Source organism: Brachyhypopomus gauderio, chromosome 18 (genome assembly GCF_052324685.1).
Source record: "Brachyhypopomus gauderio isolate BG-103 chromosome 18, BGAUD_0.2, whole genome shotgun sequence".
In the NCBI taxonomy this organism is placed as follows: domain Eukaryota; kingdom Metazoa; phylum Chordata; class Actinopteri; order Gymnotiformes; family Hypopomidae; genus Brachyhypopomus; species Brachyhypopomus gauderio.
This window is the reverse complement of record NC_135228.1, coordinates 7,603,166-7,628,064: the sequence shown is the minus strand read 5'-3', so window position 1 is coordinate 7,628,064 and position 24,899 is coordinate 7,603,166. Positions and strand designations below refer to the sequence as shown.

The window sequence follows — 24,899 nt, the reverse complement described above, 5'->3', positions numbered from 1 at the left end:
GTTATTTTTTGCACAAAGAAAATTAAGTAGTTCATACAAAGACTAGTTGTATTTGATCTACATAATAATCTGATGCAAATCGTGGTTTGAACTAACCTAGGTTTTTTGCCGGGACCGAATATTAAAAAGAAGAAAAACCGGGACAGCCCAGTAAAACCGGGACAGGCACGTGAAAACTGGGACAGTCCCGGGAAAACCGGGACAGGTGGCAACACTACGTTGAACACGAGTAGCCTACATTTTATTGAGCATGTTTTTTTTTCTTCAAGTATCAAAGTAGAACAGCTTCCTCAAGCAGTCATTGATGCATTTTGGAAACAAGATGAGCCCCTGGTATAATGCACCCTCTGTATTAAGAAACCCTATCTCAAAAACTGACTCTTAGTCATTACTTGGGTAGCACGTGTGACGGGTAGGGTGAGCGAAAATAAATGGAAGCGATCACGCCAAGTCTCAGGGAAATAGGATGGTTTAATATGTAAAGTGCGCAAACCAAAACCCGTGAACTGATCCGAATTAAGGATATAATAGCCAGCGGTCAACTGGTACAGAGACAAGACATATATAGACGAACAAACGACCCTCAGGTGAGACGGATCGCGGACTCCGCCCACCTGAGGGACGAACACAACACCACACCCACAGGACAAGCTGCTGCTGTAGACGGGGGCGACCAGTAGGGGGCCGCCGTACCGTGACAGATCCCCCCTCCAAGCCGCACTCCCCTCCACCGGCTGTGCGGCCTACAGCGGCAGCACACAAAACAAAGGGACAGGCAGGCAGGGACAAGGGACACCCCCTGTAGTCCCGGAGCTGTAACATACAACACAAACACAGGTTAGCTCACCTACCTGGGCGGGACCCTGGACCGACTGGGCCGTCAACAAGACAAAACCACGCCCCGGTCGGTCACAGGGTCCTCACGCCCTAACCGGCATTAAGCCGCTTAGCCCCACAGGTGCGAGGACGACAGGCCACGGCTCCTTGTCCATCCAGGGTGTATGTGTGCAGGTTACCTCCCTGGGGCGTGGCTACCTCACCTCCTGGACCCCGTGAAAGGGTCTCCGTCTTGTGCTGGAGCTCTTCAGACCGGAGCCCCCTGGTCCCCAAACATCCGGGAGCCCCAACCCTCTAGGGAGGGGCTCTTTAAGACCGGGCACCGGTCACCCCACAACATAAGGGGTCTCCTGCCTGGTGGAGACCTCCACAAGGCCCAGGAACGCCACGATCCACCGCCAGGGAGAAGCACCTGCACATAAAACACAAATGCACACACACACCAACACAAAACACAAACGCGCACTGCCCTGATCCCCCCCCTACAATGGTGGTCTCCATCTCAGCAAGGGACTTCCACCACCTCAGGAGAACCCCCCACGTTCCTGGTCAGGGCCTCCCTCAGGAGCGACGCCCTCCGTGCCACTCCCCGTGGAACGGGACCATCACTGGTCCACCCCCAACACACACTCACGGGGGAGGAGCATGTGTGGAATTACACAAAACAAATCACGCAACACGCTAGGACAACACACACGCAAAGACTAGACAAAAACGGTGTACAGACGACAAACGGACGAGACCCACACATGCGCGCTCGGTTTAAACACAACAGCGACGTGCCGCTCATGTTCGCAGTCGCTCCCCACATGAAACACAAGACACAACGGGGAGCGAGGCGACAGTGAGGAGCGGCTTCCGCGCTTTACACAAAACATTAAACACCACGAGCACGCACACTGATCCAGACGCCCGTTCGCACGTACACACTTTACACTCACACAACATGAAGAGTTTCCTGGGGAAGACGCCCCGGTCTTCGCCGTGCCACTCACAACACTAACGCACGGCGAAACTCTTCAGACAAACAAACAACGGACATGAGCTTTCCCAGGGCAGACTGCCCTGGTCCTCGCCGTGCTACACACACACACACAAAACACATAAGCACGGCGAAGCTCTTCACACAAAACACCACGCAGACAAACACTTACCACGAGACATGACCACGAACGAAGGAGAAAGTAAAGGAGACTGGCGGCTTCCGAAAGTGGCTGGTTATTCTGTGACGGGTAGGGTGAGCGAAAATAAATGGAAGCGATCACGTCAAGTCTCTAGATTAATTTGAAAATTTCAGTGAGATTAATCTAGATTAAAAAAATTAATCTATGCCCACCCCTAATATATATATATATATTATACTGTCATAATTATGTTTTTAAACTCAGTACTTCCTATTTGTTTGATGTTCAACATATAGAAATGACAATCAAATTACTTGAAACAAATATTTAATCTGACTTCATGTGCATCTTCATGGATGGCAGCACCATGACCTTGAACTATGACCTCCATAATCTTGGAACATGATCAAACTGTTCATGTAACGTACGAGGTATGGTATTACATTTGGACTGAGCAGTCTTAAATCAAGTGCAGGAGTTCAAATAGTTTATTAAAGAAACAAGACAAATACCAGGCAAAGGGGAACACATGTGACTATATAGTCACGGCAAATAGACAAGACATGACAGGAAACAACACTAAATTACTACTACAGACAAGCACGCCAACTACAAATATTCACTAAAAAGGAGTATAACGCGGACGGGAACAACTGAACAGGAATAACATATGTGTAACGTAGCTCGCGCTACGGAGCGAGGAGACGGACACAATCGCTGAGAGGAGCGAGATTTATTAAAGGGAATACCATACTCATCGTCAGAAAGCCAGGCAGGGTCGATCACAGGAGGGCAGTCCGAATAACAAAGGTACACAGGCATACTGAACACGACGGGGAACACAGACAAACTTACGAGCAAGAGGAAAACAGCGAACAGCAAGCACAAACCGACAGCATGAACAAATGGATAGACAAACTTACGAGCAAGAGGAAAACAGCGAACAGCAAGCACAAACCGACAGCATGAACAAATGGATAGACAAAATCACGGATGACACGACTGGGGAATGACGGGACTTGTATACATAGAACCAAACTAGGGACAGGTGATGACAATGACACAGGGGCGTGGTAACAAACGAGGAATCATCAAAATAAACGAGCAGGGCGGGACAAACAGGCAGGGAACACAGACATGAGGGAACCCAGAGTGACAGCTACGAGGTAGCGGGAACGGGAGCCGGCGTGGACTGCTGACGAGCAGCGGGAACAGGAACCGGTGCGGATGACCCTTCCTGGGTCGCGAGGACAGGAGCCGGCATGGATGAGACACCCTCGGGGGGCGGAACCACCGGGCTGACGTCCTCGGGGGGCGGAACCACCGGGCTGACGTCCTCGGGGGGCGGAACCACCAAGCCGACGTCCTCGGGGGGCGGAGCCACCAAGCCGACGTCCTCGGGGGGCGGAGCCACCAAGCCGACGTCCTCGGGGGGCGGAGCCACCATACTGACGTCATCGGGGGACGGGACCGCCATACTGACGTCATCGGGGGGCGGGACCGCCAAGCCGACGTGGCTTGTACTCCCCCCCCAAAAAATACTTGGGGGTGTCGTGTGGAGTAGCCGGCGGGATCAGCGGGGTTAGGTCCTCCTCCTCAGGGTCCGGGTTGAGCCTGGAAGAACACACAGACACACACGCCCCTCGGTGGCTCTCTCTGCGATGGCTCCGCCTCCTCTGAGGCGTCGGGAGCTCACAGCAGCCATTGAGAGCCGACCGAGGGTTAAGCCAAAGCTCGTCTGTGCATTCCCTCCGTCTGCCCACTGCTTGCACCACAGGTTGCTCACCCCTGTGGTGTTCGACAAGCAGGGCAGACTCACAGCGCTCAATAGGAGTCTCGTCGCGAAAGGCAGTAGTGAGAGACTGCGCTTTCTTCGATCTGCGACGAGACTTCCTTGTTCCCACAGCGCCAGGGGTATTCCTGTCTCCGGCTCGTTCGTGCTGTAACACATGAGAGTTAAACTGCACGGAAGCAGCCAACAACTCGTTACAGCGACTAAACTCACCGGAGTCTCGCTCTCTCGCTGTGTCCTGGATAGATCCGTGATTATGTAACGTAGCTCGCGCTACGGAGCGAGGAGACGGACACAATCACTGAGAGGAGCAAGATTTATTAAAGGGAATACCATACTCATCGTCAGAAAGCCAGGCAGGGTCGATCACAGGAGGGCAGTCCGAATAACAAAGGTACACAGGCATACTGAACACGACGGGGAACACAGACAAACTTACGAGCAAGAGGAAAACAGCGAACAGCAAGCACAAACCGACAGCATGAACAAATGGATAGACAAAATCACGGATGACACGACTGGGGAATGACGGGACTTATATACATAGAACCAAACTAGGGACAGGTGATGACAATGACACAGGGGCGTGGTAACAAACGAGGAATCATCAAAATAAACGAGCAGGGCGGGACAAACAGGCAGGGAACACAGACATGAGGGAACCCAGAGTGACAGCTACGAGAGGGGGCGTTGCCCTACGTGACAATATGGGACAAGAGTAAACCACATAACATAACAAGGGTCAACTAAGCACTCAGGCTCAAGGAATCAAATAACACAATAAAAGTGCAATAATAGACAGAAAGAACAGGAAAACAAAGAATAAACTGAAAGCATTAAACTAGGACACGAACAACCAGAGTAACCAGAACAGGGAAGTCAGAGGCAGTGGATATACACATACTGTAACGCACCAGGGAACAATGACCAACAACAGAAGTAAGAACCTACAGGGATTCAATATATGGACACAAACAAGACACAGGTGGGACCGAAAATGACAGAGGTAGGGAGACAAGGTACAGGGACGTGACAGAAGGGAAACCATGGAAACCAAGAAAGAAGGCAGGACTAGGGCAGACGATGCAAGACGGGTGGAGGGCGGAGCTATACGTGACATGTGGCAGGATGCGGAGATGAGTAATCTTGAAAACACCCAGCTTTATTAAAACAGTGCTAGAAGTACACTGTAAAAAGTGTATTTGAGCAGGAGTTCAAGTAATGTAATTTTTTGAGTCAGTTTTATTCAGTTTCCTGCTTTAGTGATGCTAATCTAATTTTGTGGATTGTATCAACTTAAAAATGACACCATGTTACCACAACCTGTGATTCTCAGTTCAGTAAAAGCATGTCAATTAAGTTTCTTTTGTGCGTCTGACATCATAACGTTAACACCATGACGTCCATGTAATTTCTAGATTTTACCCCCGCAATTTTTTGTACTGTGACTCGAAAAGGTACGTCTAATACAAGACAAAAACGATATTTTTGTATTAATAGGTAAAATTATGCACGCCGATTTTTGTTTACATTGTATTGTTTGCGTTCGCGTGAAAACTTGCTACCATGCTTCTGCCCTTTTACGCTACTGGACTGTCCTGTGTGTAGTCGCCGGGATGGCTGACCTCTTGGGGGGGGGTGCCAGAGGGTGACGTAATTACCCATGAGCCCTTGTGGCTCCGGCCCTGTTGTGCATATTATGTGGTGTTTATGTCTGTATAGTGTTATTAATGATTATTAATTGTGTGTTATTAGTTAAGTCTCCCCAGTTCCCCAGTCCATCTTTTTATGTACATGTGCATTATCTTACTTCACCCTCCATGTATGTGTAACGTTGCCGTCTTCATGACCTCCCCATGTGTTTCATGTGCAAGGCCAACCTAATTTAGGTCTCATGTTGTATGAATTGTGCCTGTGAGTGCTGGTTTTATTGAGAGTGAAGAATAAAACCTCTGTTCTGTGGGAGAATGGACTTGTCTGCAGCGTCTTTCTCCCAAGTAACAATGTTGTATTATTGTTATGCAGTTTGGACATATTTGTTTAAAATAAAATGATCCGAATGATACATTTTAAGTGCATAGTATGCTTTAATGTTATGTTATTAGTTACATTACAATTTATTTCTTTCAGCTAACCTAAAATTGTAATTGTTTGGAGCTAATTACAATTAGATTTAACAAACTAAAATAACACATTAGGGTAATTACAAAGTTTACCTTTCCTGAAACTGTACTGTTGAGTTGTGAAGGACCGGTATTTGACTTTTCAGTAACGCTAATAATTGAATTGGAAAACTGAAAAGTTAAGTTGACTTGCCTTAAAATTAATTCATATTAATGCAAATTGTTCATTTGAAAATACTTAGATTGTTAAGCTCATCTAACTTATGAAAATATGTTCATCTAACATGTTAACTTGATTTGAAGAAACTTAATTCACTTGCGTGTTACCAATTGAAGTAATTTTTTTTATGTTGTTCCAACAATTCACTTTTTACAGTGTAGCAAACACTCAACACTGAACTATGCAGACACAAAGTGGACTCACAAAGACGAGCACGGGACATGACTAACACACACCATATGCTAAACACATAACAAGCCCTGCATGTAACCCATTAGTTTGACAGGTGAACTCATACATAAACTCATCAATGCGAGCTGTGGCAATAAGGTTTGCTGTGTCTGTCAGCAGTGTCCAGAACACTGAGCAGTACACCAGGAGACATGGAGGGGGCCAACTGTTGGCATTTGCCAGAGAACACAGAGAAACGCAGATTTGCCATTGGCATGTGGTGCTCCTCACGGGTGAGAGATGTCTGGAGACATGACAGAGTCTGGAGATGCTGTGGAGAATGTTCTGCTGCCTGCAACATCCTCCAGCATGACCGATTTGGCAGTGGGGCAGTAATCAGACCCTCCAGAAAGTCACGATGTTGCGATTTGCAACTTCAACGCAACTTCAAGCAAACCCCGCGAATTCAGGGCGGTGTTGCAACTTCAGCCAATCACCTCAACTTTCCCGCAAATTTGACCAATCACTGATGTCGTCTTGATGTGACGTCAACAAACTCCCGCTTTACTTCCGTATATACATTCAAGAGGAGCAGACTGAAAGCAGCATGAGCGACGAAAATAACGGCAAAAAGATCGGGAAAAGCAGTATCCCGGTACACTACATGAAAGCAGGGGTAAACTGTTTTTTTTTTGTTTTCAGTGTTTTATTGTTTCACAACGATGGGTTCATACATGTATTTCCAACAAGTTTAACATTTCTAGCACCAGCCCATCCACTCCAAGTGATTTTCATTGTCTTTTAAGAGACGGAAAGTCCATTTCTGCCACCGAGCTGTTGCACTTCGAGTGATCATTTCAAGAAAGTGAGAGGTATCATTGTGCATTCTCTGTCCCAACACCTGTGTTTCAGGGGGCGGGGCATACAAAATTTTGAGAAGGATCATTCCTGCCCAAGCCACATAGAGCACATATGTCAAAGTCAAACTCTCATGCATTGAGCGTGAGACGCACGCATTTATGTCTGATCCATATTTATGAGTTACTAGTTCGCTCTGGCGCCAACCACTGGCGATCGATCTCGATATAATACTTAATTTGTGTCCATTTTACAGGCCGCCCGGTAACAACTTACGTTCGCCACCCCCTTCAGGTTCAAATCTCACTCCAAGCGATTGAAAAGTTGGCAACCCTGAATAAATTGGTGTATAGATAATTAAAATGGACTACTAAATAGAGGAAACCATACAACATTTACTCCCTATTGCAATGTACTCACAAAAAAGCAAAAACACACCGCAACTTCCATCGTAATTTTTTTGAAAAACACCCGCAACATCAAACATTTTAGCCCGCAACAATCACAAAAAAGGCCAGCGAAATCCTGGTGGGACTGAGTAATGGTGTGGGGAGGGATTTCTTTGGAGAGCCACACAGACCTCCATATGCTAGCCAGAGGTACCCTGCTGCAATTAGGTACTGGGTTGAGATCCTCAGACTCATTGTGAGACCATATGCTGGTGCAGTGGGCCCTGGGTTCCTTCTGATGCATGACAATGCTAGGCTTCATGTGGCTGAAGTGTGTCAGCAGTTCCTGCATGATGAAGGCATTGATGCTATGGACTGGCCTGCCCATTCCCCAGACCTGAATGCCATCGAGCACAACCCCCAACCACAGACTGTCCAGGAGTTGACTGATGCTTTAATCTAGGTCTGGGAGGAGATTCCTCAGGAGAACATCTGCCGCCTCATCAGGAGCCCAGGTGTTGTAGGGAGGTCATACAGGCACATGGAGGCCACACACAATACTGAGCCTCATTTTAACTTGTCTTCTATTACTCTTCTTTCTTGCAGTCAGATACAGATCTCAGTCATGAAGTGCCCTCTCTGGTGTCAAATGAAGCCATAATCATGGCATAATAATTCCATGGAAATTTGTACATTGTTTCACTGTCTTTCCCCATTCATTTTATCTACAGTAATTGAAGCAATCACAAAACTGAATCAACTCTTCAAAAATGGGTATATGGTATCTGTTATATCAGCTAGTATATTGGCTAGATGGACATGAGTAACGTTAATCAATTTGGATGTCATGGTTCTGTGAATATGGAGTAAATGCTTTTGTATATTGAATAAATTTAGTCAGACTTGCAGTTTTGTGTTGTATATTTCTGTCATGATGATTGCTGCCTTCCGTGCCCTAAATATTTACTATATAATTGTTAAATGTTAACTTGGCCCCTGTACAGATTACGTAATTTTATAACAGTAACACATACCAAATATTTATTAACTGTAATAGATATTAACATTAAAAAGAACGTTTTTACAATTTTACATTTTAATTGACTCGAATGTCATTAACATTCTTCACAGATCCATTTAATGGAAATGGAAACAATCCCATATCTGCAGATTTTCCAACACAATTTTTTTTCTTCATGGAATTACAGCAATTATTTAACTTGATCTAATCAGAACATTAGCATGACACCGTTAACATCCCCAACAGCCTCATCTATTCATTTACACAAGGACCAATCAGTTTGTGTTGACTTGTCAGTAGCCATCAGCTTCAAATGTTTTGCTGATGTTTTTTCACTCTTTCTAACACAATTGCACAGTTGTCCAATGATGGGAATTAAGATCAGCACATAACCTATGACCTGAAAACAAAGCAAAAAATGTAAATGTCATTCTTGAAGATTAAAGATATATAATTCACAAAATAATACACTGTATTTATATCATGGCATGAACAAATCATTCATTCTGATTTAATACACAGGTTGTCATGGACTTTCTGGAATAGTTGTACACATTGTACTATGTGAACATGGGCATCAGAATTTTAAAATAATACAACTAGTTCTGTTTAATTCTGATTAGTCATCAATCTGATTAGTCAAGAAACTATACATATCACATATCACATTACATATGCATTCAGTTAACTGTTTATTATATTAATAATTATCTTAGATTGTAACAAACGTTGCTGTCTTGTACTTTGTCTTTTCTCTGTTTCTGTCTTTTCACACTAAGACTCTTTTCTCTTATCGTAATTGTCACGGTGACAGCTCCGGACCCTTCCCTGTGGGCGTGTCATGACGTTGTCTGCGTGCTGTTATGTCCATGTTTGTACTTCCGTGGGTGTGGGTTGTTTGTGAGCGTGTTCGTTTGTTACACCTGTGCCTTGTCTCGAGGTCACGTGGGTCTGTGTAACTCACTTATTTAATGTGCGTTCGCGCAGTGTCGTGTGCTCGTCTTTGTCTAAGTTTCATGCCAGTGTGAGTGTCACTTTGTTGTGCTTGCGCCACCGCAGTGAAGCTACGTGTTCATTGTCAAAGTAAAGTTCGTGTTTGCACCTTCTGCTACGTGTCGTGTCCGTTCCTCCGCACGTCACAGAAAGACGAGCCCAAGAGAAAGAGGTATGCCTGGATACGCCACCCGGGCGCCTAAAGGGAAGAGAAAGAGCCGTCGCCACCACGGCTCTTCCCCGGTCCGTCACCACGAAGCCCCTGTCTCCGAGCAGGAGATGATGAGGAACCCGTTGTGCGCGTACATGCTCTGCGCGGCTCGGGAAGCGGAGGATGCGGAGATGGCAGAACACCTACGCCAATCCGCGGTCCGCATGTGGAGGGACCAGGACCTCGCCGCTTCCCTAGAGCCCCCGCACCGGGCGGTAAGAGGCGGCAGGACCGAAACCCCGCACGCGTATTCTCCCATGCCAGTGCCCGAGAGCGCAGAGCAAGGAGAGGATAGCGCGCTACTCCCGGTCTTCCCCGAGGAAGAGGAGACCGAGGAGCCGTTTTGGGTGGGCATGGGCGCCTTTTCCCTCACCCCTCCCGAGGAAGAGGAGGAAGAGTCCTATCCCCCCTCAATGTGCTCGAAGAGCACGGTGGATTACGGGGGTGAGGAAGGCAGTCTCCCACCGTCGGAGGGCGAGACGGAGGGGACGGACTCCGAGGAGGAGGAGTATTCCCCGTCAATGTGCTCACGGAGCACGGTCTGCTACGGAGAGGAAGACTTCAGTGCTCCGCCATCGGAGTGCGAGGCGACAGGCGTGGACTCCGAGGAGGAGTATTCCCCGTCCGTATGCTCGGAGAGCACCGTTCGTTACGGGGGGGATGACGTCAGTCCCCTCCCATCCGACTACGGTGAGGAGAGCGAGGGGGAGAGCCCTCCGTCTGTATGTTCGCTCCCGACGGTATACAAAGGGGGAGGGAGCGGACCGGACAGTTCGTTCGCATCGGTGAGTGGGGATTCCTGCGAGGAGGAGCCCATGGACCACTCCCGATGCGAGACCCCCGCACGGTCCATGGACTGGAGCGTGGCCGAGGAGGAGGAGCCGGAGATGGACACCACCCCCGATACCGGTCCAAGAGGGGGCTGGCCTGGCAAGGGAGGGGCTTCCTACGGGAGATTCCCGGAGAGGGAGCGCCGGCAGGCCTATCGCGCAGCAAGCCCCTACGGTTCTCCCGGAGGAGGTAGTCACGGACCCGGGAGGAAGGTCGCTGTGAGACCCGCCGGTCGCGCTGCCTCCAAGCGGGCTAAAAGTCGCGCTGCACCTCGCGCGTCCGCCAGGTGTGCTGCCCCCAGGCGGTCGACCAGTCGCGCTGCACCCCGCGCGTCCGACCGAAGCACGGCACCCAAGCGGTCGGACAGTCACGCCGCCCCTCGAGCGCTCGCCCCCAGGCGGTCGACCAGTCGCGCTGCACCCCGCGCGTCCGACCGAAGCACGGCACCCAAGCGGTCGGACAGTCACGCCGCCCCTCGAGCGCCCGCCAGAGGGACTGGTCCCAAGCGGTCGACCAGTCGCGCTCCACCCAGCGCGTCCGCCGGCCGTGCGGCACCTGGTGGTGAGCGGGCGCAACAGGCGGGAGGAGCACCGCCTGCTGCAGCGTCTCCAGCCCTCGGAGCCTTCGCGCCGCTACTGGCGTTGCCTCAGGCGGGAAGCCTGGCTTCGGGGCTGAATGTGTGTGTTCCGGTGTTTCTGTCTGTCCCCTTGTGTCTCCCTAACCCACTGTTCCCTTTTGTGCCATTTGTGTTTCATGTTCCAGTGTGTGTGTTTGTCAGCGTGCCATTGTTTAACGTTTTCTCCCCTGTCTTCCCAGGGAGGGTGTGCTAGAGCTGTTCGCGGCGGTTCCCGCCGTCGGGGGTGACTGCTCTCGGAGGCTCACGATCCCGGCGGCTCCGGACCTGCCCCGTCGGTGTTGGTTCGGGGCTTCCCAGCTACGCGGGACGCTCCGGGAGTAGCGAGCCCCTGGCGGAGGGTTCTGTCACGGTGACAGCTCCGGACCCTTCCCTGTGGGCGTGTCATGACGTTGTCTGCGTGCTGTTATGTCCATGTTTGTACTTCCGTGGGTGTGGGTTGTTTGTGAGCGTGTTCGTTTGTTACACCTGTGCCTTGTCTCGAGGTCACGTGGGTCTGTGTAACTCACTTATTTAATGTGCGTTCGCGCAGTGTCGTGTGCTCGTCTTTGTCTAAGTTTCATGCCAGTGTGAGTGTCACTTTGTTGTGCTTGCGCCACCGCAGTGAAGCTACGTGTTCATTGTCAAAGTAAAGTTCGTGTTTGCACCTTCTGCTACGTGTCGTGTCCGTTCCTCCGCACGTCACAGTAATTTCACTGCTATTGACCCTCTGTCTTTCTTTTCTTTCTTCATTGCATTCATTGGATGAGGTTGATTCAGTGTATAAACAGACTTTTGGTCCAGAGACTTTTGGGTACTTTTGGGTACTAACAATGACACCATGGCTCAGTTAAAACTATGGCTGTGCCCTCGTACTATTGATCTCCCTGATCCACCCCTGAGCTTTGAGCTCTAAAAAACTTAGGCTGTCGTCTTGAACGCCTAATGATTTACATGTCCATTTCATAGCATAACCTGATTGTTTGTTTAATTACAAAGCAACTTTAAACACAACTCACTCTATATAATCACACTGCTGCTATCACAAAGCTGGACAGAATCATCTCTACACTCTACTGTGAATAACCTCTTTCACACACTGTCTGAAGTTATGACTGCCACACCTAAGCTACGTAATAACGTCTTAAATTTATTTTGTGAAAAGGTGTCTATTTCCCAAGATTACCTATTTACCTATTACCTATGATTGAAGTTTCCACCTCATGAGTCAGTCTCATTCTGTACTTCTTCCCCTTTTTGTTCTCAACTTTCTCTCCTGTAGATTTGACCAACATTGTGGAAATCATTGTTGAGTCTAAACCTACGTCTTCTGAGTTAGATCCTGTTTCCAATTCACTGCTTAAGCCTTGTGTTTCTGTCTTATCTATTACTCTTTGTCATTTTGTCAACTTTTTGTTGTCTTCTGGCTGCAAATACACATAACCTGAAGAAACTGGACCTTGATACTTCTGTATCAGACAATTTCACTATTGTAATGGTGTAGATTCAGGGGCCTGACAAAAATTTACATTTACATTTATGGCATTTAGCAGACGCTCTTATCCAAAGTGATTTACAAAGTGCTTTGCAAAAACAAAAAAATGTTGAGAGACAGTTAGTTTAACTGTCTCCAGAGCAACTCATTTGGGAGAGAGAGAGAGGTATAAACTCCCAACAGGAATGCTCAACCTGGATTTTCGGGAATGACGTGGCATCCTGACAATTATTACGAGCCTCATGGAAGGTTACTAAAATTACAACAAGGAAAGCCAGAGACAACTATAGGAAACAACCAAACTGACTAAACATATTATATAAGTTAACAAGATAAAATGAAAACACAGGCTAAAATCACTGAAGAATGCTAAGAAGGTTCAGTACAATTGATGCAAACATTGACAAAGCACTCACACTAACTAACAAATGTAAACACCAGTAATGACAAGGAAATAATCCAACATGTAACCACACAATACACACTACTGAAATACCAATAACCAAGAAATGCCTAAAGATTGCAGCTCTATAACAAAACATACACAAATATAAAACACACAGGTCAACCATACTAATAGAAACAAGGGAAAGATGAGGATAGAGACCTACATAGAATTACGCTTGCCAAAAATGAATAACAACTGACGAAGAGGGAGGTCCGACTAGGGAAAGAAAAAGGATATGAAAACTAGACTAGGGGAAGAACTAGGGAAAAGAGATACAAACGAAACAACAGAAAACTTGGGCAGTAGACCAAACACAATGACAGGACTACCAGAACAATGAGCTGCGAAGATGTGAACAAACTGAGGGGTTTAAATACACAGAAAACATGGGGGAATTGACAAACACAGGTGAACCTAATACCTAAAGGAGGAAATACACAAAAACTGAACATGGGAATACACAAAAACAAGGAATTGAGTGGCACGTGAATGACACATGGGGAAGATCAATTCATTACAGCTATCTCAATGAAAAATCTCCCTTTTATTTCTAAAGTTCTTGAAAGAGTGTTGGCCTTACAGCTTCTAGACTATATGAACTCCAACTTCAGTCTGGTTTCGGTACTTATCACAGCACTGAGATTTCTCTGCTACATGTTCTAAATTATCTCCTTCTATCATCTGATATGGGCCATGCCTCTATTCTTTGGCTTTTTGATCTCACGGCTGCTTTCAGTATTGCTAATCATGGCATTTTATTACTTGGCTTTATGAAATTGGTTCCTCTGCTGTCCTTGTCTCTTCTAATCTGGAGTACTGCAACTCTCTTCTTTATGGTCTCCCATGCAAAACCCTTCATCCTTCTTTACATCTTATTCAGAGTACTGCTAGAAGAATTCTGTTTCACACCAAAAAATATGAAAAAAATGACACCTATACAACTTCACTGGTTACCTATAAACATACAGATTCTATAAAACAGTGTAATTCTCACATTTAAATTGCTTCTTGGTATGGGCCCTGTTTATCTGGCTAATCTCGTTGAATGAGATACCGCCTCTCACAGAATAAGGTGCAGATGCAGTTCTCCTGGTTGCCCCCATGTTTAGGCTGTTGACCATGGCTGGAAGATCTTTGACTGTTGCTGCCCCATTGCTCTGTTTCTCTCTTATGTCTTCATTAAGCCTCTCTCTCTCTCCAAGTTTAAAACTCATATCTTCTCTGAGCTCTCTCAAGCACTTTTTTATCTGTTTGATTTGTTTTGTTTTGCACTTTTTCACCTGTTCCAATGTTCGTACTTTGATGCATCAGTAATGTGACATTAGGATTGGTGAAAGGCTTTTGAAAGGCTATTGCGTATTTTGAAGGTTTAAGACATAAGACTTTGTCATTTATGTTAGTCAAAATCAAGCCTTGTTGTCTGTCAGGTCTGATATTCATATCCAAAGTCTCACTTAAGTCCAAGATATTTGGCTAAAGCCTACACCTTTCATTTCAAGTAATTACCTACATGTGCTTAAAGATGTGGTATGAAAACCATGCATAGATGTAGTGAAAAAATCTAGAAAGTTTTGAACTCTTTGTGGTAGTAAAGATACAATGGGCTCCGTAAATTAGTCAAATATGACATGGCAGAAGTTTATCACAGCTGTGTGGAATAAATCTGGTGCCCAACATGGGTTAGATGGTTTCAGATGGACTATACCCGATGATGGGAAATGTCTCTGGCAACATGACATATCACATCTTTGGCAAGGAAAGGGCCCAATTTGATGTGTGGGATGGAAAGGAATGTATTAGATGTCCATCCACACACAATCGTGATTGAGGGTGGTGTCTCTCTTCTGAGACAGATCAAAATATAATTTAATACAGCTTTTAATAATGACCTTTTAACCAATTGAATATGTGTTAATCTGTTATAGAACTGAAGGCACTGAGATATAAATTACACTTGATTGTTTCTGAGACCAGTTCAGTGCCAGGATTTGACATATACTATCAATTATCTGATATAAGAGGTATGAAAAAACTTAAGCTGTTTAAATAGAATAAAATCTTTAGCCTTTTAAAATAACGAAGCCTTTTACTCACCTGAGATTTGAACATTTCATTAAGAGTCACCCTCTGACTCTCTGACACTGATGTTTTGTTTCCAGTGGGCATGCACCATTTTGAAAGAGGTAAAATGTCACCTTTAACATATATGCCTTCCCATGTTGACTGTGTACAGGCAAAGTATTTGGTATCCACAAAAAACAGGGCTAACCAAATAACAGCAGTGAGCATTGAATACATCAAATCTGAAGCTGTGATGTCACCGGACCCTGGGGCAATGGGGTCTCTGTTATTTTCCTTTGTGTTCTTCAGGAAAAATAAGGTAAATGTAAACAATGCCAAAGAAGGGACAACTGCATAAAAAAACCATACAGCCCTATTTTTGCCAGGTTGACAAGGGCAAATAAATTCAATTTCAACTACTTTTTCTACAACCCCAAGACTTAAAGTAGTCAACATATAAGCCCCTGTATAACCTCTGTTAAATGAGTCAAAAAAAACGTCAAACATTTTTATAGAGTGGAGTCCTGATTCAAAATAAAGTCCTGCTGTGACTCAATCGGGATTTTGACAGGGTTCACAAGTTCCGGGAGGGCTTCCTGATGTTTGGTGTAGCCTCCTCCAAAAGCTTCTCAGATATTCTCATATTCTGCAAAAGATTGCATAGTTATATACTTCACTTAATGCCGAAGAAGCAAATAAGAAGAAGCAAAGCAAATAAATCATTCAACCTTCTGGAAGCACCAGTTACATGTTAAATGTGTTGCAGTTTAAAGCTGGTGGGAGGGTGAAGTTCATTTTGATCTTTGTGTCCCACTGTTACACTACAACTCTGCACACGCTCAAAGGTAACATGCTTATAAAAAGCTATAAAATATTTTTTTAATGTATATGTTTGTAATAAGGCTCCAAAGCATTATGCATAGGGAGAGTAAGCAGAATGAAGTTGAGGATGGCAACACCCCAATTTATATATAAATGTACTGTATTTCGCACTTCTGTTTAGATGTTAACTGCATTTCATTGGTTTTGAACCTGCACAATGACAATAAAGTTGAATCTAATCCAATCTAATATAACCTAACCCAATATCAGGATGCAATGTGTGTTATTCTAGGGTTCATACAGATCGGGTGGAAACTTAATGTACTGTTCAGGAAACTTTGATAATTTTTACAAGTGTTTTTGTTTGATAGTTATCACTCAGGAATTCTTCTTTGACACTGTCATACTGGACTCTCATGATGGAATGTTTATGACAATCTATGAACAGTATATTCAGTTACAGAAACACTTCAAATAAATAAATTTCACATTCGTCACAGTCCTCACTGTTGAAGTGTCCTTCGATTTATAGGCCACTATAAAATAATTAAAGTCAGCAGCTATATCTGTTCTGTATCTGTACTCTGTGTTCTAGTTTTCTGTTTAAGACTTTTGTGATCTGCCAAGTACCTGCATGTCACGGTACGGCAGGCCCCCTACTGGTCGCCCCCGTCTACAACGGCAGCTGTCCTGTCAATTGTTGCGTTGTGTGCGTCCCTCAGGTGGGCAGAGCCCAGGATCCGTCTCACCTGAGGGTCGTTTGTTTGTCTATATATGTCTTGTCTTTGTACCAGTTGACCGCTGGTTATTATATCCTTAATTTGGATCAAGTCACAGGTTTTTGGTTTGCACACTTTTCTATTAAACCATACATTTTCCCTGAGACTTGGCGTGATCGCTTCCATTTTATTTCGCTCAGCCTGCCCGTCACACTGCAAGTAGTAATTCTGAGCACTAAGTGGTCGCATGAATTGTCCAAGTGGATGCCTAAAGGTTGGATAACAGCCAGAAACATATAAAAAAAACTAGTTTGAACAGCAGGAACATACAGCTGGTCAAGGGGCAAGAGCAGTGGCTGGGCAAAGAATGTCTTGACTAGGGTTAAAGCAGGTGGATCTATTGGTATTTACTTACTAACCTGCATATACACTGCAATTTTTTTTTTGAAGTTTAAATACTATCTTAAATACTTTAAATACTACAAGAATAATCTAGTACAATCTAGTTACTTAAGAATTTCATGTAAAATTATATGCACTACTTGGTGTTTCTTTGTAATTGTTTGAATTCAAATACATTTGTAAATTTTTGTCTAAATGCCAATTTAAAATTAACAACACTTTTGTAATTTTTTCTTTTTGTGAGAAACAAAACTGAAAACTGCAAAAGGTCGCTTACAGGATCCTCGCATGCGCGGTGACATCAGCTTTCGTTCCAATGCAAACTTTTTTCACAAGGAACGCAGCGGAGATTTTCACCACATGTTCAGCAGTTGTCCGGCTAAAGAGCACCGTGCTATGGTATGTGGTCACAAACTGAGAAATAAATATTGTGCTAAATATTAATATTGAAATGTTATTGCACCCTTGCTGCTATGTTAGTGGTTGGTAGCATGAAATGTAAGTAACAGTTAGATGTGCTAGCTAAGATACTTATGCTGACGGTAGCATAGCAACGTTGTTACATTTAACATACACGTTTCAATTTTTAAATAAACATGTTTAAATGTCAGATGATCCTGCCATGTTAACAAGCCAACTAGTTATAACTGAGGCACAGTTTATTTCCAGTTCGGGTTATTGACATGCTAGGGAGGAGTATTAGCAACATAACTTGTGTGTAACGCTGGGATCTGCATGGAGGAACTAGAGGGTGGACACAAATGCTGAGGAGATTGAGATTTATTGAAGGGCATACCGAAATGAGAATAAACATGAAAGAAATGACAAAACTGTTTGATTACAACGTATACTACAAAACACTAGAAACTATATTGACCAAACCAAACAAAACTATCTGTAACGTCACAAAATACAGGCATTAAATACACTCAAACAAACTGAGAAAACCTATGAAACATGAAAAAGGGGTTACAGCGTGAGGGGAGGAACTAGGACGCACATGGCTAACAAACCAAAAATTTGGAGTAAGGTTTAAGTTTTTCCACTTAAAACAACAAGTACATTCAAACAAAGCATATATTCAAGTAATATTTACTCATAATTCTCAGTGTATTTAACTACAAATGTTTCAGTAAATGTTACTTTGCAACACATTATGTACAATAATTATACAATTTTACTCAGTGTACTTTAGTACATTTGACTACAACCATGTAGCACCACATTCTCCCATGGCTTTTATTATGTACATAATAGTAGTAATTTTTGAAGTTCTTTAGTAATGCTTAACTGCCAAATATTTTTTATTACAGTATTAATTTTTGATACAAAACCAGCATTAAAATGTTGCTGCGAAATCAAAGCATTGCACAACATATTGTGAAGAAGCTAAAAAAAATTGCTCCTTTTATTGCTGCAACAGTAACACCAGCTCACACAAGCAGTGCTTCGATATCGCATGAGAGAAAAACTCTTCACTCTTACGAACGCCTATATAAAGGACAACTAAATTCTCACCTCTTACCTCTAAATTATAGCTCCTAGAACTAGTAACAGTGCCTTAGATTAATTCAAGTAGCATTCTGGGTAGATGAATGCCCCGCCCCCTACTAAACAACAATAACTTCAGCAGCTAAACTATATAATTAAGACGTGAACACATAGTACATTTAAATGATTATATCTACACAGTTAATACTTTAATGGTTACCATCCATATTTCTGAACGTAAATTGCTAAACCCAGTTAGCATAAGTTACTTTGCTAATACTTCTGCCAGGCAGGTCAATAACCCGAACTGGAAATAAACTAACATTGCCTCAGTTAAGCTAAATGGTTGGTTTGTTAACATGGCAGTCTCATTTCACATTTTAACATAACGTTTTTTTAAAAACTGAAACATGCACGTTAAACGGTATGTTAAATCTCCGCTGAAAAAGTTTGACTTGCTGACGTCATTGCGCATGCGTGGATCCTGCAAGTGACCATTTACTTGTTGTTTTCAGTTTAGCTTCTCACAAAAAGAAAAAAAATGACAAAACATTGTAAATTTTACTTTGCTATTTAGACTAAAATTTACAAATGTATTTGAAGACAAACAATTACAAAGAAACACCAAGTATTGCATATCATTTTATGGGAAATTCCTAAGTAACTAGACTGTACTAGATTATTATTTTAGATAGTACTTAAATAAACTTAATTATATTTACAAAATCAAAAAAAAATTTTTTACAGTGCATGAGAAGGAGGGCTAGATGTGACATTCTGATAACTGGGATTAGCAATCCCTCTAGCACCCTAATAAGTGTTAACTTATTAGTTATGTAGTTTAGTTGTCTTTTTTCTGTACATTAATATGAATATTTTAAGAATACTTAAAGCTTTATATATGTTGTACAATCTTTTGATTTCACTGCATTTAACATATTTTTTATGCATGTTTTGTATGTGTATGAATGTATGTGTAATTATATATAAACATACACACAATATTAATAAAACATTTTCAAGTTGTTTTAAAATATTTTTGTAAATTATATGCCTTGTATTAACACCTACACAAATTAATACCGCAATAAATAAAATATTTGGCAGGTAAGTATTACTAAAGAATTTCAAAATTACTACTACTATTATGTAAATAATAAAAGCATGAGAGAATGTGGTGCTACATTGTTGTAGTAAAATCTACTAAGATACAATCTAATTGAATAAACGTGTTGCAAAGTAACATTTACAGAAAAAAAATTAATTAAATACAATTATGAGTAAGTATAACTTGAATATATGCTCTGTTAAATTATTTGGTGTTTTTATACCAAATAGGTAAAAAATTTTAGGTTTTTAAAAGTAACCTACACATTTTTTTCAGCATAATTATCATGCCTCATAATTATTAGGTTAATGTCTTGTTGCGTACACAGGCGAAAAACCTAACTTATAGTAATGCCAGCACCACACTTTCTGACACATTGAATCAGTTTTTGTGCACACAAGCAGAGTGAGAGCTCAGACAAGAGCTCAGGCAAACCTAACACTCGTGACGGAGTGTTTTTTCAATAGCCCTGAAATAAATGCTCCGGTTTAAAATTAATTCTCCCGTCAAAATTAAAAAAATATTTTAAACTATTTATTCTGGGTCCGGATGGGATGGCATTTGGGTTCGTATGTGGACCGAGGTCTGTTGGTTGCGGACCACGAAAATAGAAATTTGCAGAGTTAATCAGGAATGAGATTGGGTCCGGACAGGACTTAGTTCAGGTCCGGATCCGGACTGCGATCTGCCTGTTAGTGACCTCTGATGTAGATGAACTTTTATGTATGTTACATAACTTTTATGTATGTTATTAAATATCACTGCAGTTGAAGCACTGAAAGCCAGTGATCAGGGTCTATAATAAAATGAGCCTGACTGGTGATTATAATAATGTACTACCTCCACTGCTCCTATTATTAATGTTGTTTTATTATTGTTGTAGTTTTATTGTATCATAATTTTTTTCAAAGATAAACAAAATAAACCATCATCCCTTATGTTGGTCCACCATTTGACAAGTGATGTTCTCCTAGACCCCATGACAAATCCTTGACAACCGTATCTATTTATTTCTAAACTATTCTCTGAATCTAATGCATCTTCTTCCTGGCCCAGTCATCCCCATACTCCTTTTCTGAATACGTGTTTCTTCTTCATCTCAGTTCCATGTGTGATTTTATTAACAAGATGCATGTTTCCAGTTATGTAAATTTTTTCCTAAGAAACCTTGACTCTGTATCAGATTTACAAACATCCTAGCCAATAAACATTTTTAAGAACCTTTTCAATCTGGCTAACACATCACAGTACTGTTGTCGGGCGTGGAACTGTATTTTATTGTATTAAGTCAAAAACTGTATTAAGTCAAAAACGTCCCACAATGTCCTTGTAAAACTCACACTGCTATCATGAGCATTGAAAATGACATTACCACACACACACTGTGATGACTTGTGACTCATGCTGATATAGCTCACTGACAGTTGCAGGCGTGAGAGGATTGGGTGGGCTGGGTCAAAGAATGAAACTAAAATCAGGTGGTAAATGGTACATGGCCTGAAGTCATGTACTGGTGTGCTGGGAGCTGCTACCCAGCAAAACACACCAAAAAAAGTGAAAGTCTTCTTCTATACATACTCCTACTTCTATACATACTCCTACACTTACAATTGCGTCCCTGGAATTTGTGGTAAATATTAAATATGAAAGCTATGATTCCTGTCCCATGTTCTGATGCAAGATGTATTTAAATACCGGTTAACCTCTTCCAATACAATACACAATGCATACCAATCTCAAGATTGTTTGTTTACCATAATTATGCTACTGCAATTAAGATGTTGAATAGACATTTTGCATGATGCTTTTAGGAGAAATGAAAAACCAACCCACATCTCTTCAGAAATGTGAATCAGCAACCAGTGTTCTCTCTAAAAGGCTCAGAAGCTGACTTGTTTATGAATAACAAATAACTAAAAGAATTTGACATGCATTGCTAAATAAGCACTGTTGCTTGTGTTTCTGTCCGAAGTCTTGTGAAATTTGTGGTTGATATAATTATAAGAACATTGTCACTTTAGTATTTATGTGTACATCATGAATTATGACTGATCTTTTCAGTATCATGCTCAAGAGCTGTGTGCTACTAATGCTGTCCATTCGCAGTTCCTAGTGTTGAGGATACTCATGGTTCTAGGTTGAATTTCAATTCTGATTCATGGTTTTGTACTAGTGTCTGTCTCAATTTGGACTTGACTATCTTGCATACTTGTTAATTTTGTATACATGTACTGTCATACTGATGTCAACTGGCAGCCACATTGTAATTTACTACTGCACACTAATCACACAATCCCACCAATGCAAAGATACATTATAAATTCAGTTTCTAACAAAATCTAGCATAACTATTTTATTCAATGTTTAACTTGAATTTTGTTTAATGTTATGAAAAGGTAACTCATAGAATAGTCTACCACTCTGTTACTTTAACCACTACCTCTCTCTTTCCTTTTCTGTCTCACATGCCCGTCCTCAGTCTTGCATGCGGTTTCAACTAATTCATGATTAAGCCACCATTAGCCATTCCATGTCACATCTCTGTTTTACTTAGATATATGCCATAATGTTAGCACGACTTTGAGTTGTAGTTACAACTTGAAGCCCAAACTATTGCTGAACTATAGCTTTCAGAATTTATTTAAGCTATTAATACAACAGTAAAACTGACTGTACACTGTTGATTTGATTGTTATGATTATAATAAGTTGATTAGCCTTATTAAATTTAATTTCATTATTAATCTAATGATGATTGTTGCATTTAACATCCTCTAAATTTCCACCAATCTAAATTTAACAAGCACCTACAGCATCACAGCAAAAATATCACTCAATGTTAATTATGATCACTAAAGAAAGAATAAGGAACTATTTTTGCTGTCGCCATTAGCAGTAATGGAGTTTCAGTACAAACTGTGATCATTCTGAATCTACAATACAGACTCACATACTCACCGTGTTCCTCTGAAAAAGATTTTTGTGTCTCTCATAAAGTGATGATCCTTCTCAGTCTCTCTCATTTTGATTTAACCTGCCTGTCCTGCTCAGTCGAACTTATCTTCATATCTGATCAGATCAACCTGCTGGCTCTCTTCTAGGGCTGATTAACAGGAACAGGCCCAGACTGGGTCACAGGTAAGACTATGTTAAGGAAACCACACAGACTGGAGCAAGTACATTCATACACAACATCCAGACACACTGTAAAATCCTGTAATGCTATGCTTTATATGTGTGGGTTGTAATGGAAAAAAAGTACCTCTTATAAGTTTTCTCTATGTGTGTAAGGCCTTCACTGTCTTCTCTCTTGCCCCTGTGTTATCTATGCCTGTGAGCAACCCTTATGTGAAGATAAGGTAGTCACTCGTAGTTGTGGCTAACCTGTAGATAGAATGTTCTGCACTTATTGTGTATCTAAGCAGCAAGGACATCTGCATGATGTGAGAAAGCAGAAGAATCTTGACTTGTTGCCTCCCATCCAAGGAGGGGTAACACTGACATCACTGGACAGTGCTATCACCAGAAACGAATCAGACCTTACGTCCAAAATCCCGTCACGAGTAGTTACCTAACCAGCAGTAGATAGTATAAAGATTCATGATTGTATCTTTGAGCGTATAGATCTCTGGATCTATCGACTTTTAATAAACTTTATTTTACTTTGATATCTTACCCATGCCTCTGACTGTTTTCAATGACAGGCTTGTTTGTGTTTAGTTTTCTGTGATAGAAATTATGTCATTCTTGATTAGGTCATGTCATTTAGATTATAAGAGATCATTATGAACTTTATGATTTAGTACATGTCATTCGATTAGACAATAATGAAGTAGTGTGTTTCAATGTAATCATGCACTTATGTTTAGTTCATATTATGCATGTGTTCTATACTGTGACCCAGGTCAGGGAGAGTGCTGAGGGTAAGAGCACTCTGTTAACTGGTAGTCACTAGGCTACTATACTTGGGTCATTTAGCTTTCTCTACGCTCAACTGATACATCAGTTGCTTCCGCTAACTCTAGGGAAGTCCATATTAGGAGATACACACATGTGAGACAAAGTAGCCTGTTGGGCGCCTATGTTGTGGAACATGCTGTGCTTAAGATAACATGCTTGCTAGAACTGCTGAATTGTGTTTAGTATTGTATATAAGCAGGGGGAGCGCCCCCCTGCCTTCAGAGTTGTCATGCTTGAATGAGACTCTCATGTCTGTGTCTGTCTTTGTCCTATTTATATATTTATGTCTTTTAATAAATTCATCATTTTAACCACGTCTGAGTCCTCATCCATTTTCAGAAAATTTTCATTTTGCCTCTCTCTCATTGGTCACTGAACCTGACCCATAAATTTGTTCCCCTTGACTTCCCTAAGCTGAATTGGACAGTTCTGTTTCACTTATCCTAGATGTTTTCAACTATGAAATAACCATCACAGGTGTTGGTGAACCAGTTTAAAGTTCACTCAGGTTTTCAGTTGCTATAAATTGCACTTATTGTAAGCTTGGGTTACCCTTTCTTTGTACCTCTGGATATGTTCTGGTTATGTTCATTAATCACTCTACAATAGATCTCCTCCATTACAGTTTCCCATTTACACCTGTTCACCATTACTAACCTTTCTGTTATGGACCAAACATAGACTGGGCCTGTCTAGACTAACCTAAACTACTGAAGAACTGCTGACATCTTTCCCTAACAAAGAGGAATTTAAATGTCTGGATAGAACATCATAATCAGAAGCCACTCCTACCATAAACTACAAGAGATTTCACCAGGAGGATGTAGATTCTGGTTGAGAGTATGATGTGTCCTGATATCATATATATATATATATATATATATATATATATATATATATATATATATATATATATATATATATATATATATATATATATATATAATCTTAGGGTGAGCGGTGGGGGGGTTCCCAGCTGTTCCCAGGACTGCACTCTATCTGCTGGAGCCATTCTCACAGTTTGGAGGCTAAGCCAGTACTTCAATTACCACAGGAACTATTGCTCCCTTCACCTTCCACATCTTTTCTAGCTCTTCTCTCAAGCCATTGGTATTTCACAAATCAAATCAAAATTTATTTATATAGCACTTTTTTACAGCAGTTGTTGTCACAAAGCTGCTTTACAAGTGTCCATGTCCAAGCCCCCAGTG

At 42.4% G+C, this 24,899-nt stretch overlaps 1 long non-coding RNA gene across 1 annotated transcript; it reads right to left on the bottom strand.

The window, feature by feature from the left end:
• Positions 1-8,624: 8,624 nt before the first annotated feature.
• Positions 8,625-22,949, bottom strand: LOC143481870 (uncharacterized). The gene is made up of 3 exons (XR_013122089.1): positions 22,687-22,949; positions 15,221-15,833; positions 8,625-8,935 (listed from the first exon to the last, which is right to left on the bottom strand). It is a non-coding gene; the product is annotated as an uncharacterized LOC143481870 (long non-coding RNA).
• Between the last annotated feature and the right edge of the window lie 1,950 nt (positions 22,950-24,899).